This window comes from Pungitius pungitius, chromosome 11 (genome assembly GCF_949316345.1).
Source record: "Pungitius pungitius chromosome 11, fPunPun2.1, whole genome shotgun sequence".
Classification (NCBI taxonomy): domain Eukaryota; kingdom Metazoa; phylum Chordata; class Actinopteri; order Perciformes; family Gasterosteidae; genus Pungitius; species Pungitius pungitius.
The window spans coordinates 6142403-6154692 of NC_084910.1; the positions used below are offsets into that span (position 1 = coordinate 6142403).

The 12290-nt window shown below is 42.1% G+C and overlaps 1 protein-coding gene across 7 annotated transcripts in view; it reads left to right on the forward strand.

The window, feature by feature from the left end:
* LOC119197309 (neurocalcin-delta A) overlaps window positions 1–12290 on the forward strand; it is a 48816-nt gene that overhangs the window by 22999 nt on the left and 13527 nt on the right. For 3 of the 7 annotated variants that reach the window (XM_037453513.2, XM_037453512.2, XM_037453516.2), the window contains one exon: window positions 912–982. The exons of 2 other annotated variants lie outside the window; for them this stretch is intronic. The gene's annotated coding sequence lies outside the window, so the exon portion shown is untranslated. Of the gene's footprint in view, window positions 1–693; window positions 987–12290 lie in introns of those variants that run through there. 2 more of the 7 variants (XM_037453515.2, XM_037453511.2) reach the window with 2 other exon arrangements.

Sequence of the window (12290 nt, forward strand, 5' to 3'; positions counted from 1 at the left end):
GAAGGTTATTTCATTCTTATTCATTTCTTCTTCCTACTCCCAGTTTTATTAGTCTTGTGTTGAACAAATCGCTGGACTCCTGAAGGAATAAAATATTTTTCAGGTATTGAAAGAAGGTCCATTTCTAATAACTAAAGTTGTGTTCTTATAACATAAGCTCTTATGTCCTTTGTTATTTCCTTTTTGAAATGTCATGACAGCGTTGTGGTGGCGTGACATCATTGAAAAAGAGAAACAAGAGTGACCAAGTCTCACACAGTTTGTTCCATCATCATTATGGATCACAGAATCAATACTTTTCCACACGTCTATTGTAGGTACCGCGAGTCAGGGCTCAGATAAAAGCTTGAAAGGGTGTAAAGAGACGAACATGTTGCAAATCTGGGTTCAAGGAGTCAAAGCACAAGTTAAAAAGTAATTGTGGTGCACATTCCTTGAAAGGCCATTTCATATTCCCTGTGAACCGCTCATCTTCTCTTCATTAGTGCGCATGCGGCGCTGAGCTCGTCTTTTGTCAGCTTCTCTCTATGTAAGAGCTTTTGGAATGACCTATTGAAAATCATGTCTGTGCTGTGTGCCTGTTACCACGGCAACACAGGCTTCTCCGTTTCTCCCTCGACCCCCCGCCCCCTTTCATTTCCCCTCCAGACCAGAGCGAGGTCATGTGACTGCTCTGACGTCAAGCTGGCGGGCAGGCAGGCGGAGGGGCCAGTTAGTGAGTGTGCTGTGGCTCAGAGAAGGAGTCTCTGTCAGCCAGCGCTAACTCCGTCTCAGTCACTCAGTCTGTCCTCTCCTCCTCCCCCCTTCCTCCGCTTTTCTTTCACCCCCTCCGTCTCATTCTCTGTCGCTCTCATCTTTGTTGCTTTCTGCTTTCCTTCGCCCATTGCTTTGTTTTTGTGCTGCTGCCACAGGCTTCCCCAAACTTGTCTTCAGAGAGAGTTCTGGGCGATGGACTGCTGAACGTCTTCCGCATCGCTACGAAGTGAGTGAGTGGGTTTCCTGTGTTTTCTCTTTGTGCGTGAATTGTGTGCATTAGCGTGCAGGGGTTGCCTCCCGTGGGGCTGTGCAGTCAAGTGGAAGCTGGATGTAAGGAGAAGAGTTTGAGTTGCTTTGTAAATGAGTTCTGTGGCGGAGAGGGATTATTGGAAAACTCATTTGTAGCTAAACTTTAAAGTCCAAGAACTCCTGAAAACGCAGCATGATGTTTGTGGTTTTAGAAAGAGATCCTTGATCAGGGTGGGATCATGAGGACCAGTTGCCTTCTTTGCTCACACCAAATCGGCTTTCAACCCCCCTGCAGGAAGTGAGTGTGTGATAGAGAGAGGGAGTTTGTTCATTACGGGGGCCGTGTGTTATGTATGCGGTTGGTAGTGATGGGCATCTCCACATAGCTATTCTTCTCATAGCTTTGCTAATGTTAGAGGCAGCAGTGTGGGCCGGAGCTGCTGGCTCTGCCAGAGAGTCAGGGGTGGGGGTGGGGGCATAGCAGCTGCCACCTGGGGGGCTGGGGGAGCCTTGAATGTATGTTCTGCAAAAATGTAGCTTGTATTGTGTATTCTCAACAGATTTACTGAATTTCTGAAGAAATGTAGTAATGTGGTGAGATAAGCTTATTATTCAATTTTAGATATTAGATTAGATTAGAATTTTCTGGACCAGTGTCGCCCACCCTCCTAATTCCTCTGCACAGACACACACACACACACACACACACACATATACACCTCCCTGCGTGCCTCACACAATAGCATGTCAGCCCACTTGTAACCCAAATCGGGTGGAAAGAAAAGGGAAATGTGCATAACAAGTGGTTTGGCTCTCCTCTTCGATGTTCCACACCCTCCTCCTCCTCCTCCTCCTCCTCTACTTCTCTGCTACTCATCTGCCATGAGACTATCCCTCCCTCTCATCCCCTCCTCAGCGGTGCCTCCCTCCCCCAACCTAATGAAGCAGAGACGAGCCAAGAGCATGTAACAGGTCTTTGTCACCGTGAAGTATTCCAGTCGCAGATATTTACCAACTCTATCCAATTAAATGCTAAGATTAGGGCACCAATTTGCATTTGGCGTGCCGATTGGACTGGATTTAGAGTTAGGGTTAGTTGTCACATAATACCTTGCATGGCCTATTTGTTTGCACCCACTGGTGGATAGCATCAGGCGAGTTGAAGACAAATACACAACGGACGTAGAGGAGCTGTGCAGAAGTCGTGATCATGCACTCATCTACCCTGAATGGCCAAGTCTCTTGCTTTCATGACGTAATCGGAAATGCCTCCTCAAGATATTTGTCCTTTTCGTAGAACCCCAAATAAATGAGCACCATCGCTTCCCTTATGTAATGTTTGTGTGTGTGTGTGTGTGTGTGTGTGTGTGTATATATATATAATATTCATATTGTTGATCATTGTAGGCTACCAAACGTCATTGATTAATACCACCTTTTACAATTTAAAAGAATACAGAATGAGTGGGAAATAGTGCTTTAAAGCTCATATTGGTCATCCGTCGGTGCACGTCAAGTAGTTCCAAATGTCGTGTAAGCCTGAGGGTGCATCATCATTTAGATGTGTCCCTTCCTTTTTGTAAAATGAGCTGCGTGAATATTTTGAGTTCAGCTATCTCCTCATGTCCATTGAGTGAAATTGTACTTTATGTTTGTGCACAAGCATACTCTCATGTGATGAATGTGTGTTTTAAGCTGGGTAGGTTGGCAGCATATTCCCTGAAAAAGAGCCACTGCTACGTATGCACACACACACACACACACACACACACATCTCTAGCATACGGCCAGTAGCTTTATCTGACATCCTCCAGCAATGGAGAATTCTCCTGACGTGTGTGTGTGTGTGTCTGTGTGTGTCTGTGTGCAAGCATGCTGTGCTGTAAGATTTTTTTTTTTTTCAAGACAGCTTGAGGGGGGCAAATGTAAAACAATCTAAGTTGTTACAACTTGCTTGATGTAAACTCTGCACCTCCTGACAGGATGTAATGTTCATTTCATGTCAAATTAACATTAAACTGGTACTTGAAGGCTGGGAACAGGTGATTTGAAAACGCCGTTTGAAATTGTATTTGATTCTTCAAATCGTTTATTTCACACTAACTCATGTGTGAGCGGCGATGACTGAGTGCAGCGACATGTTGGTTACCATGGTATTTGCTCATTTAGTTGGCTGGCTTTCATTTGCACAGAACACACACCGGACTCAGGTCTGTCTCTGATCCAGCTTTTCTCTCTGCGAATGGATCATATGAAACCCTCTTAAAGGGGCAGAAGCACCCTACAGACGTGATGCATCACATCACACACCTCTGTATAGCATAGATTGATATAGAAATACTGCAGAGTTGAGCTCATTAATGTCTTCACAACCAGTAGCCTTTTGGAGTTGCTTTTTTCGTAAAAGCCAAAGTAGCACTTCCTGTTGCTGATAAAGAGGCACCAATATACTGATATCAGATATCCGTTTGAACTGAATGAGATAGCTGGATCCGTTGGATGTATTTATTGCAATTTGTTTTGTGGGCAAAGGCAAAATAAAACAACCAAGACATTCCGGTATGAGAACGCCCCCACTTTACTGTGATGCAGCATTTCAAACCAGGAAGGAGACATCACCACTACCTTTTAGGGTACTGAAATACTAATACATAAGTAATACTTTGCACATAGAGCATCTGTGCCTCTCAGGTTGCAGTGCATGTCTCTGTAAGAGCAACTCTGTGTGTGTGTCTGTTCTACACATGACTGCAGATTATTTCTGTGCCAACAGGAGTTTCCTTGTGAAACAAATGGGAAGGCAGTCTTGCATTGTGTTTTTAAATAAAATTCTAAATTGGTTACAGATAGTTGTATCTTGGAGAAAGTTGACTCCTACTATGGAGCCCATAGAGACGTAGTACCTGTATTTGATGTGTTGTCGCCTCGTCTGCTTTAAAAGAGAAGAAAAGCTGGTGGAAACGGTTTTATTCTGCTACACCAGCTGAGCGGAACCATCTGAACCACGCAGGCTTCTATAACTTCCTGCTCGGTACTTAGGGGAGTCTCATGTAACACTGGTGGAAACCAACTTGAAGGCAGTTTATGTAAGTGTTGATTTACGACCAGAGCCAGCAGGGGAGACAGATACTGAGGAAAATGGAAAGTTTGAAGTGAGAAAGATGTCCGGAGATAAGAGAAGAGGCACACACTCAAGAGGCAGTTGGATCTTTCTGCTGACTGGATTCCTCTTATAAAAAAGTGATTGTTTAAGATGCCCAATGTCTGTCAAAGTCGTCAAGGGCAACGCACTAACATCCTCTACTCATTCATGCCTAAAGGAGGGAAACTGAAGTTTCCTGGTATAATTCATAGGTTTGTGTAGCACAACTTGTGGTACGTGACGCACAGGGTTTGAGAACTCTGTGACACCTACTGTGCCATTTTACATTAATGCACATTCAGCGAGGCCAATGGCCCTCGGCTAGATTAGTTTGTCAGAGGGTATGCTGCACTTGAATCTCAAAATGTTTGGGCTCCGTGAATCCCCAGCATCCCTGACGCTGGTGTAACACTTGTTTGACTGAAGTGTAGAAATGTCGGTCACTGTGGCAACTGTGCTCAGAGGGCTGCGACATCTTTCACTACTTTATCTGCAATTACCACAAAGGTCAGAAAGACACTTTGAACACAAGCACAGCTGTCTGCCGAGGCGTGGTGCTGGTTGGAGTGTACAGCTACTCTCTGACGGTCGGAGCACCACTCCAAGAGATGGATGACTCATGCGATTCTGGAAGAGGAAACATGGCTCTGTACGCCTCTGTGATCAATCCAACAAACAGCAACAGAAATGGAGGCATGGGATAAAACACACAGCAGCGGGTCAAGCTGAGCAATCGTTGATCTTGCACTCTCCACTTGTGAGAGCAAGTGTGTGAATCATTGGCACGCCGCAGAATTCACCCTTTACCCAACACTTTTTAAAAAAGGGAAGGATGAGCTTCAATTCAGCATGTTGTATGTTCTTTTATGTTAAACTTGTTATGCTGCTGTCATAGGCATTATTCCTGGAAAAATTGATGTATTGGAAAGGGGCCAGCGTGGCCTCCAGCATCTGGCATGAGACTCTTAAGTAAAGAGGAAAAAAGAAATGGGACATACTTTGCGCTTTGACCATTTCTTTAGGAGTAGTTTAATTGAGTTGAAACCGGAAATGATAGAAAAGATGGGGAATATCACCCAGAAGATCGGCATATAAATGATGTGAACCTCTACCCCTTGGAGAGTTTTCATCTCTGTAATACACAAAGATGAGTGAGAGCTTGCAGAGAGGGCCAGCTGGTCAGCCTGGCCTTTGTCACTCTCCAATAGGTCTCTTTTTTTGAGGGGGGTCTTAGGTCATGCAGCCCCAATGAGGTGTAGAGTGTCTGTGAGAAATGGCCCCCAACTAGAGGGTAATCTTGGCCCAAAGGCATTAGTATGGGAAACAGATGTTCTATTTATAGCATTGGAGAGAAATTCACACACATCGTCGTGTCGCACTGAACACAAGAGACAAAAGAGTGAGCTGTTGCTTTCCAGTTTTGACTTGTTGATGGGACAAAGCTCCCCTGCTGCCGTTTCTGAGCATTTGAGTCACCACAGCACACGTCACCACTCTGTCAGAGGATCAGAAGACGATCAACATCAGTGTGCCTTTACAAACTCAATAGTTGCGGTTCATCTCTTTTTGATCCGCAACTAACAGACATTTAAGATGCAATTTAACATAGGCATATTTGGCTCTTTTTTTGCACAGATAAAAGGAAGATGGATTTTAAATCTTTTGAACATAGGGAGCTGTAAATGTTGTTAATGAAAACTATATGAATACAGTCCTTAACTGAGAGTTTGTAAACGCCCTGTCCTTTACGCTGCTTCTATTTTTGCAAGAATACCGAGCATGTTTCAGCCTCTCTGTCTGATTAAAGTAATATTCCTAATATTCCTTGCAAAAGCATTTCCTCAAGCCTGTATAGTCATTCAGATCCAGCCAGATGGATGGCATGAAGACCATCATTTGATGGTGGACAGCGTTCACTCAGAAATATCAAGCAGGATCTTTGGGTGGAATTGCTATTGGACGATTTGTAGTTGAGCAGAAATAGTATGCATTGGCATTAAAGATATTCAAAAGAGAAGGAGAACGAAATGATGAAATGTGTAAATAGCAAATGATATCCAATCTTTGTTGACATTATCTTTCACATTGAGAAGAAGCATAATAATAACTTATTTATATAGCACCTTTCAAAACAAAGTTACAAAGTTCTTAACAATACACACAGGAGATTTACAAAGTACAATCAAGCAGTTCATAATAAATAAGATAAAATCCATCAAATATATAAATAAGTATCTTGAGTTGCTCAGTGACTGCAGGGATCTCACCGGGGGGGGGGGAGTGTCACTTAAAGATCACACATATACAGATTGTTTGGATGTGTTTGTGCACTAGTGTGTTGTTGTGCCAGCTGTTCTCAATGCAGACAAAGGTGCTGTATAAGCCAAGGCAGCTTAGTGCCTAGTGGCTTCTGAATATCTTTGGCACACATGTGACAAATGCTGTGTGAGGACTTTCCTTCGCTGTTTATGAAACACTTTCCTCCTCAGTGATTAGTTGTCTACACAGTGAGTGGGACTTCCTCTTTAGTCATTCTACAATGTGTGTGAACTCTGACTCTGGAGAGGGGGAGGGTTGGGTTTAAGGCTCCACTGCTGTCTTCAGAACTCACTAATAGCAAATTCAACATGATATGATCATATTTTGCATTATTTCCAGGTTATCAATATTTTTTGTATTAATATTTCAGGACGTTGCAATGCCCCTATAATTATCTGGTAGTGAGGCTGCTCAATTAAACACAAAGCTTCACTGTGATGATGATTTTCACAATAAAAGTAATACACACTTCAAGCGGAACATGTGAAAACAGACCTGACTGTAGATCAAATTAAAGTTCTGAATTAAGCTCTGATAAGAGCAGCAAAACAACTTCTGTCAATCAGATACAGATTGTTACTTTCCTTGATACAACACAGGAAATGACTCATTCACACCCGAGTACCAAACTGTCTATTAAGTCACCTTAAAGGGGACATATTAGGAAAATCCCACTTTTTTAGTGCTTCTACACGTTAATTTAATAAAAGAATTTTAATTAAAGCATTAGCATTTAAAGGAACAGGCCCTCAAAACAGGTCACTCTGTGGAGGGATGTATAAGACAAGGTAAAAAGGGCGCTGTTTTGAATGATCCTTGTTGTGTTTTGACCAAAGTATGTTAGATACATTTCATTAAGACCCATTTCAACTTGTGGTGAAATGGGGATAAAATGGGTCCTTTAGGTTTTCTGTGTTTAGGTCGTATATAATATCTGGCCTGCACTACAATAAATGAATGTACCTGTGCTCCAGGAGTGTTTTCACAATCCTCTCCTGCAGCAGATGTGTTGTCTGCTTCTGTATCTAACTGACGTTCATGCATCATATGGCTGATTCTCTCAATGAGAGCCCTAGGTTGGTTTTGGGGGAACAGTGGGCAATAAACTGTGAATCATAGCAGAATTTTGTCACACTTTCAAACACGTCTGAAGGGAAACTTTAACCCTCCAGAACATTTTCACTACTGATCACATGCCATGTCCCTGGGTTTATCCTGACCCCTGACCTCGACTGGAATGTAACTCCCACTCTGTTTGTTATTTTCCGTCCTGTCATATCCTGCTTCTATATTTTCCTTGACCACAGGAAGCAGGGCGAGCTTTGTTGCATCCCCGGAGACATTCTTCAATCAGAACCATCTCCAGCCTCAATCTCTTTCCAATTCAAATTGTGTCTTTTGTCCTCACCCTCACGGCTGGATGTCTCATAAGGCGACCACTGTTACAAAGTAAGGACATGTATCCTTATTTCGTAACTTGCATTCATTCTCCAGCTGCTCTTATAGTCTCTTAGCAAACATTTGTCGAACTTATAGTTGTACAGTCATCCCACCCCAGCTTTCCCAATGCTGATTGCAATTTGTGTGCAGAGGGTGTCATTGAGTGGAAGGCAGTTATTTTTTTAATCATCAGTCATCAATTTTTATGGAAAAATAAGCTTTTAAAATATCAAACCAAAAAACAGACTGCAAGCTGCATTTCTAGTTAACAGTTTTGATTTGTTAATTCTGGGTTCTCATTCATTCTCCCTGGAAATTGATATTTACTTCAGATTTATTCCATACCCATATAGTTGATGAATCAATGGCCTCTGCTAAACTCCTTGAACATTGAACAACAATATTTCAGTCATAGTGTACTGTGCCGAGACACGGCATGCGTGTCTCAACATTTCTCCAGACATTGAAGGGATATGCATGGGGATTATAAGACTGAAACAAAGTACATCAAGTGGTTGAATAGTGGTTTACATTTTTAAATCCAAATCCTAACAAAAGAAATTCATAAACGTTATTGAAAGGCATAAAGTTAACTTCCAAGTAAACTTCCAAGTTAAGGGGTATTTCAAACAGCATTGTCATGTGTGCTTATATATGTATATATATTATATATATGTACACCTACATACTACAACTATCTTTAAGATGCAGTACATATCCATGCTTCTTTTATGTCTTTTGCTCAAAATACTCAAAATAATCCATGTGTACTTTTTGCATGTGACCGTATACGGCGTCTCTACGTCTTTGCATTATAAAAAGGGTCACTGTAGTTCATTGATTGTTTATCAATTCTGCTAGCAACAATTATCCTTTGTAGCTGACAGAGGAGGCCTATGCCTCTTTTGCCTTTGACTCCTAATTAAATTGATAAATCATTTTGAGTGGTAATTTATAATGTATTGTAAATTTCCTAGCTACAGCAAAATTGCAAAACTGCCGGTTAGGCTTAAGCAAACAGTCCAATACACAAAACCATAATAACTAGAATTCATATTTATTATGTTCCCCCCATGTTGGATCCCATGAGTTAGTCATCCGACCAATTAGACAGGTCCAATGTCAGGCAGACACAGACCTTCATTTAGGATCCCAGAACAAATTAGATAAAGGCGGTGGTACTTTTCTGCTGGACAAAGTGAAAGTGAAGAAGGACCTTTTAGGAATCCAACCCAAGAATTATCACAACAGTCCACCAACCTTGTTATCATAAGGGACTTACCTGAGAACGTTTCTCCATGGATCCTGGACCTTTACATACTGCTAAATCAAATGCTTGCACACAATCCAGAATGAACAGAAAGATGATGATGTATCATTGTTATTTAATAACACAGTTTTGAAGTCACAGTGACAAAGTTGATCATGAAAATGACACACAAGAGTGTCATCTTGTGCTCCTCATTGTTTCACTCTTACTCCTGAATCGATAAGCACTGATAGTAGTGCCCCTCCCTTCCCTCCTATTAAGTCGGTTGCCATTGCAACCTGATGAAAGCTATGGAGGCCATTTTACTGTAACATGGTTGAAAATATTGATTGTGGGGAGCGTCTCGCTAATCACCTGCACTCAATCCAACAATTATTGAATCGCCGTTGGTCTGCCGTCTCGGATTTGGTGCTGATGGGTTTGCAAAAGTGTCATCAGCTTTTCTGCAGAAAAAGAGGGACGAATCAAGGAGTTACAGCCTTGAAAAATTGGCTCTAGTCCAAGTAGTACAAACCCATCACAAACCCTGCCGCTCCTGCCTGGCCGTCTGCCAGTGCCTGTCTCTGTATCGCCCCCCCCCCACCGCCTTGCACCCCAGTGCCAGAGCATTGTCAGGAAGTGTGAGGGGAGAGATTCTCTCTGCTGTTTGGAACCAAAACACATTGCAGGCGGATTTTAGCTCAACATTTTGATGGGTGAAAAGCCAGCATTGTGTCACTCGGACTGTACTCCAATCATAAAAGAGTGTGACGTTTAGAATGGCTCAAATTGTCTCAGGGTTTTCCTGTTGGCACAGGATGTGGGTTTATATGGGCTTTTTTCATTTTATTTTAATTTCTAATTTTGCATGCGTGCGTCTTCGTCCTTCCCTGTCTCTGTTGTAGCTGATGTCCGTTGTTTGATGCACAAAGAACAAAAACAAATGTATTGCATTCAGATTTTGTTGTTGTGCATTATTCCCTTGGTGTGGTAAGCGCTCATGTTACTCTGGGTTTACTTCCCAAACGGCTTCGGTTTTCCCAGTGCATATTTAGCATCACCATTTGGGTTTCCATTAAGAACTACAGGCGGTAGAGAGATGAACCCAATCAATAAAGTTGAATTCTGTTCATGCACATATTGTCTCTCCTTACATGGATGCTTTGGCTCAACTGGACTAGACACAACAGAGGCGCTACATATGATGTATTCACAACCAGTTATGAAAAGGTTTCCCTGGAAATGAAAGGAAGCTTTCCATAGTAAAGAGCTCTACTTAAAGCGGGTAAATAGTATTAAACACGTCACCATTTCTTTCAGTAAATATATTTCCAAAGGTGCTGTTAACATGACATTTTCGCCGGATGTCAGTGACAACCCAAGTAATATACATACATACATACAGGTTCTGTGGGCACTAACATGGTGTGTATTATGGCATCCTAAGCTCTCATCTGACCAGCCTATATTCTCACTATATCACAGGTTTGTCTAAATGTTGTACAGCAAACTCTAAATGAGCTTCAGCATGCTTTTTTTTCATCATGGAGACTTGCTGAGCTTACACACAGCCCATGGCTTCCTTATTGTTTTCTTTGAAACAATTTTACCTGCTGATTCCTTTTTATGAAGCTCTCCACAAGTGGTCCTTGGCTCTTGGACTCTTGCAAGACGCACCTGGTTTTGGCCGGTTTATGGTGACATAATGTTCATTACACTTCCGGATTATGGCCTCAGCAGTGATCACTGGAACATGCAGAAGTTTTGACATCTTTCTGTAACCAATGCCATCAGTAAATTCGCAACAATAAGGTTGCAACGGTCTTGCGACAGCTCTTTGCTTTTACCCATGAGATGTTTTTTGTTCGGACACCAATATTAATGAGACACCTTTTTGTTGGCTATCCGTTGGGACTGAACGAGCTCATATTCATTTGATTAAGATTCACTTGTTAGACACATTTGAAAGGGACCTTTGAACAGATCTGGGTCTAAAATACAGAGCTCAATGGACTGGGCCCATCAATTGGGAGACGGCTATTGTTCTAAAGTTTTCATTGTTCGCTGTGGACTCCTCCTTTTCCTATTCAAATATTCAGTTAACTGGATTGTTAACACTTTCACCCCAACTACTCGGACATCCACAGTCTTTCTGCTGCTCTTCTGCTTCTGAAATTCCTTTTCAGCAGGAATGTACTGCAGCTGGACCATAAGCCCTTTTTCCCCCTCTGCAACTCATTGGTTTATGAAAAAGGGACAGCCGGGGCTGAAAAGGGCATTATCAAAAGAGTTTGACTTATTTGTTTGTACTGTACTTGTTTTTCTAAACCTGCCATCTTGTGCATACTTTTATTTATGCAGATACACATCACAGTCTCTGATTGTGTGGATTTAAGTGGTCCGTGTAGTTGTGTATGAGTAGTTGTGTAATCTCAGCCAGGAAGCTCATCAATGGCTGTGAAATTTTGCCGTATGTTACTATGGTAACTGCAGCAAAATCGCTTCATAAGAGAGCAAGTTGTCCCTGTGTAGGATGAAATATTATGAAAGGTATGGAAATGAGGCCAGGCATGGAGGAGGAGTTTATGAATGGGATAATGTGAGTGGGATTGAGGACATCTGAAAACGGTAAGAGATGAAACGTCTTGTTCTTCATTCTGCTATATGTTTCTCTCACTGCTTCAGTCCCCTCACCTCTCTCCTATCAGTGAATGAGAGGTTCATACACAACATTAACATTGTCACAGTCCTAGTCTTTTGTTGTGTATTTTACATAGGTATTGTTTTACATGTAGGTGTGTGTGGGTGGGTGTGTGTGTGTGTCGTGTTTAGCTTCTTATAAATTGAATGTGAATTGAATGTCCTGAAGGAAGACATCAAGTTGTTCCTCCTCCAGCACTAGGAGCTAAGTAACCTTAGTGCCTACCAATGATTGATATTGATATTCCAATTTTCCCATCTGAGCTCTCCGTCGCTACGATAATGCTATGACACCGTTTACCTTGTCACTCACCAGTGCGGATTCATTTTAGACTCAGCTGTCAAATAGTATGTATGTATGTACGTACGTCCTCTGCTGTGCTCACTTGTGAATTCATTGTACGAGCACAGCGCAAACATCTTAATATTTCGGTC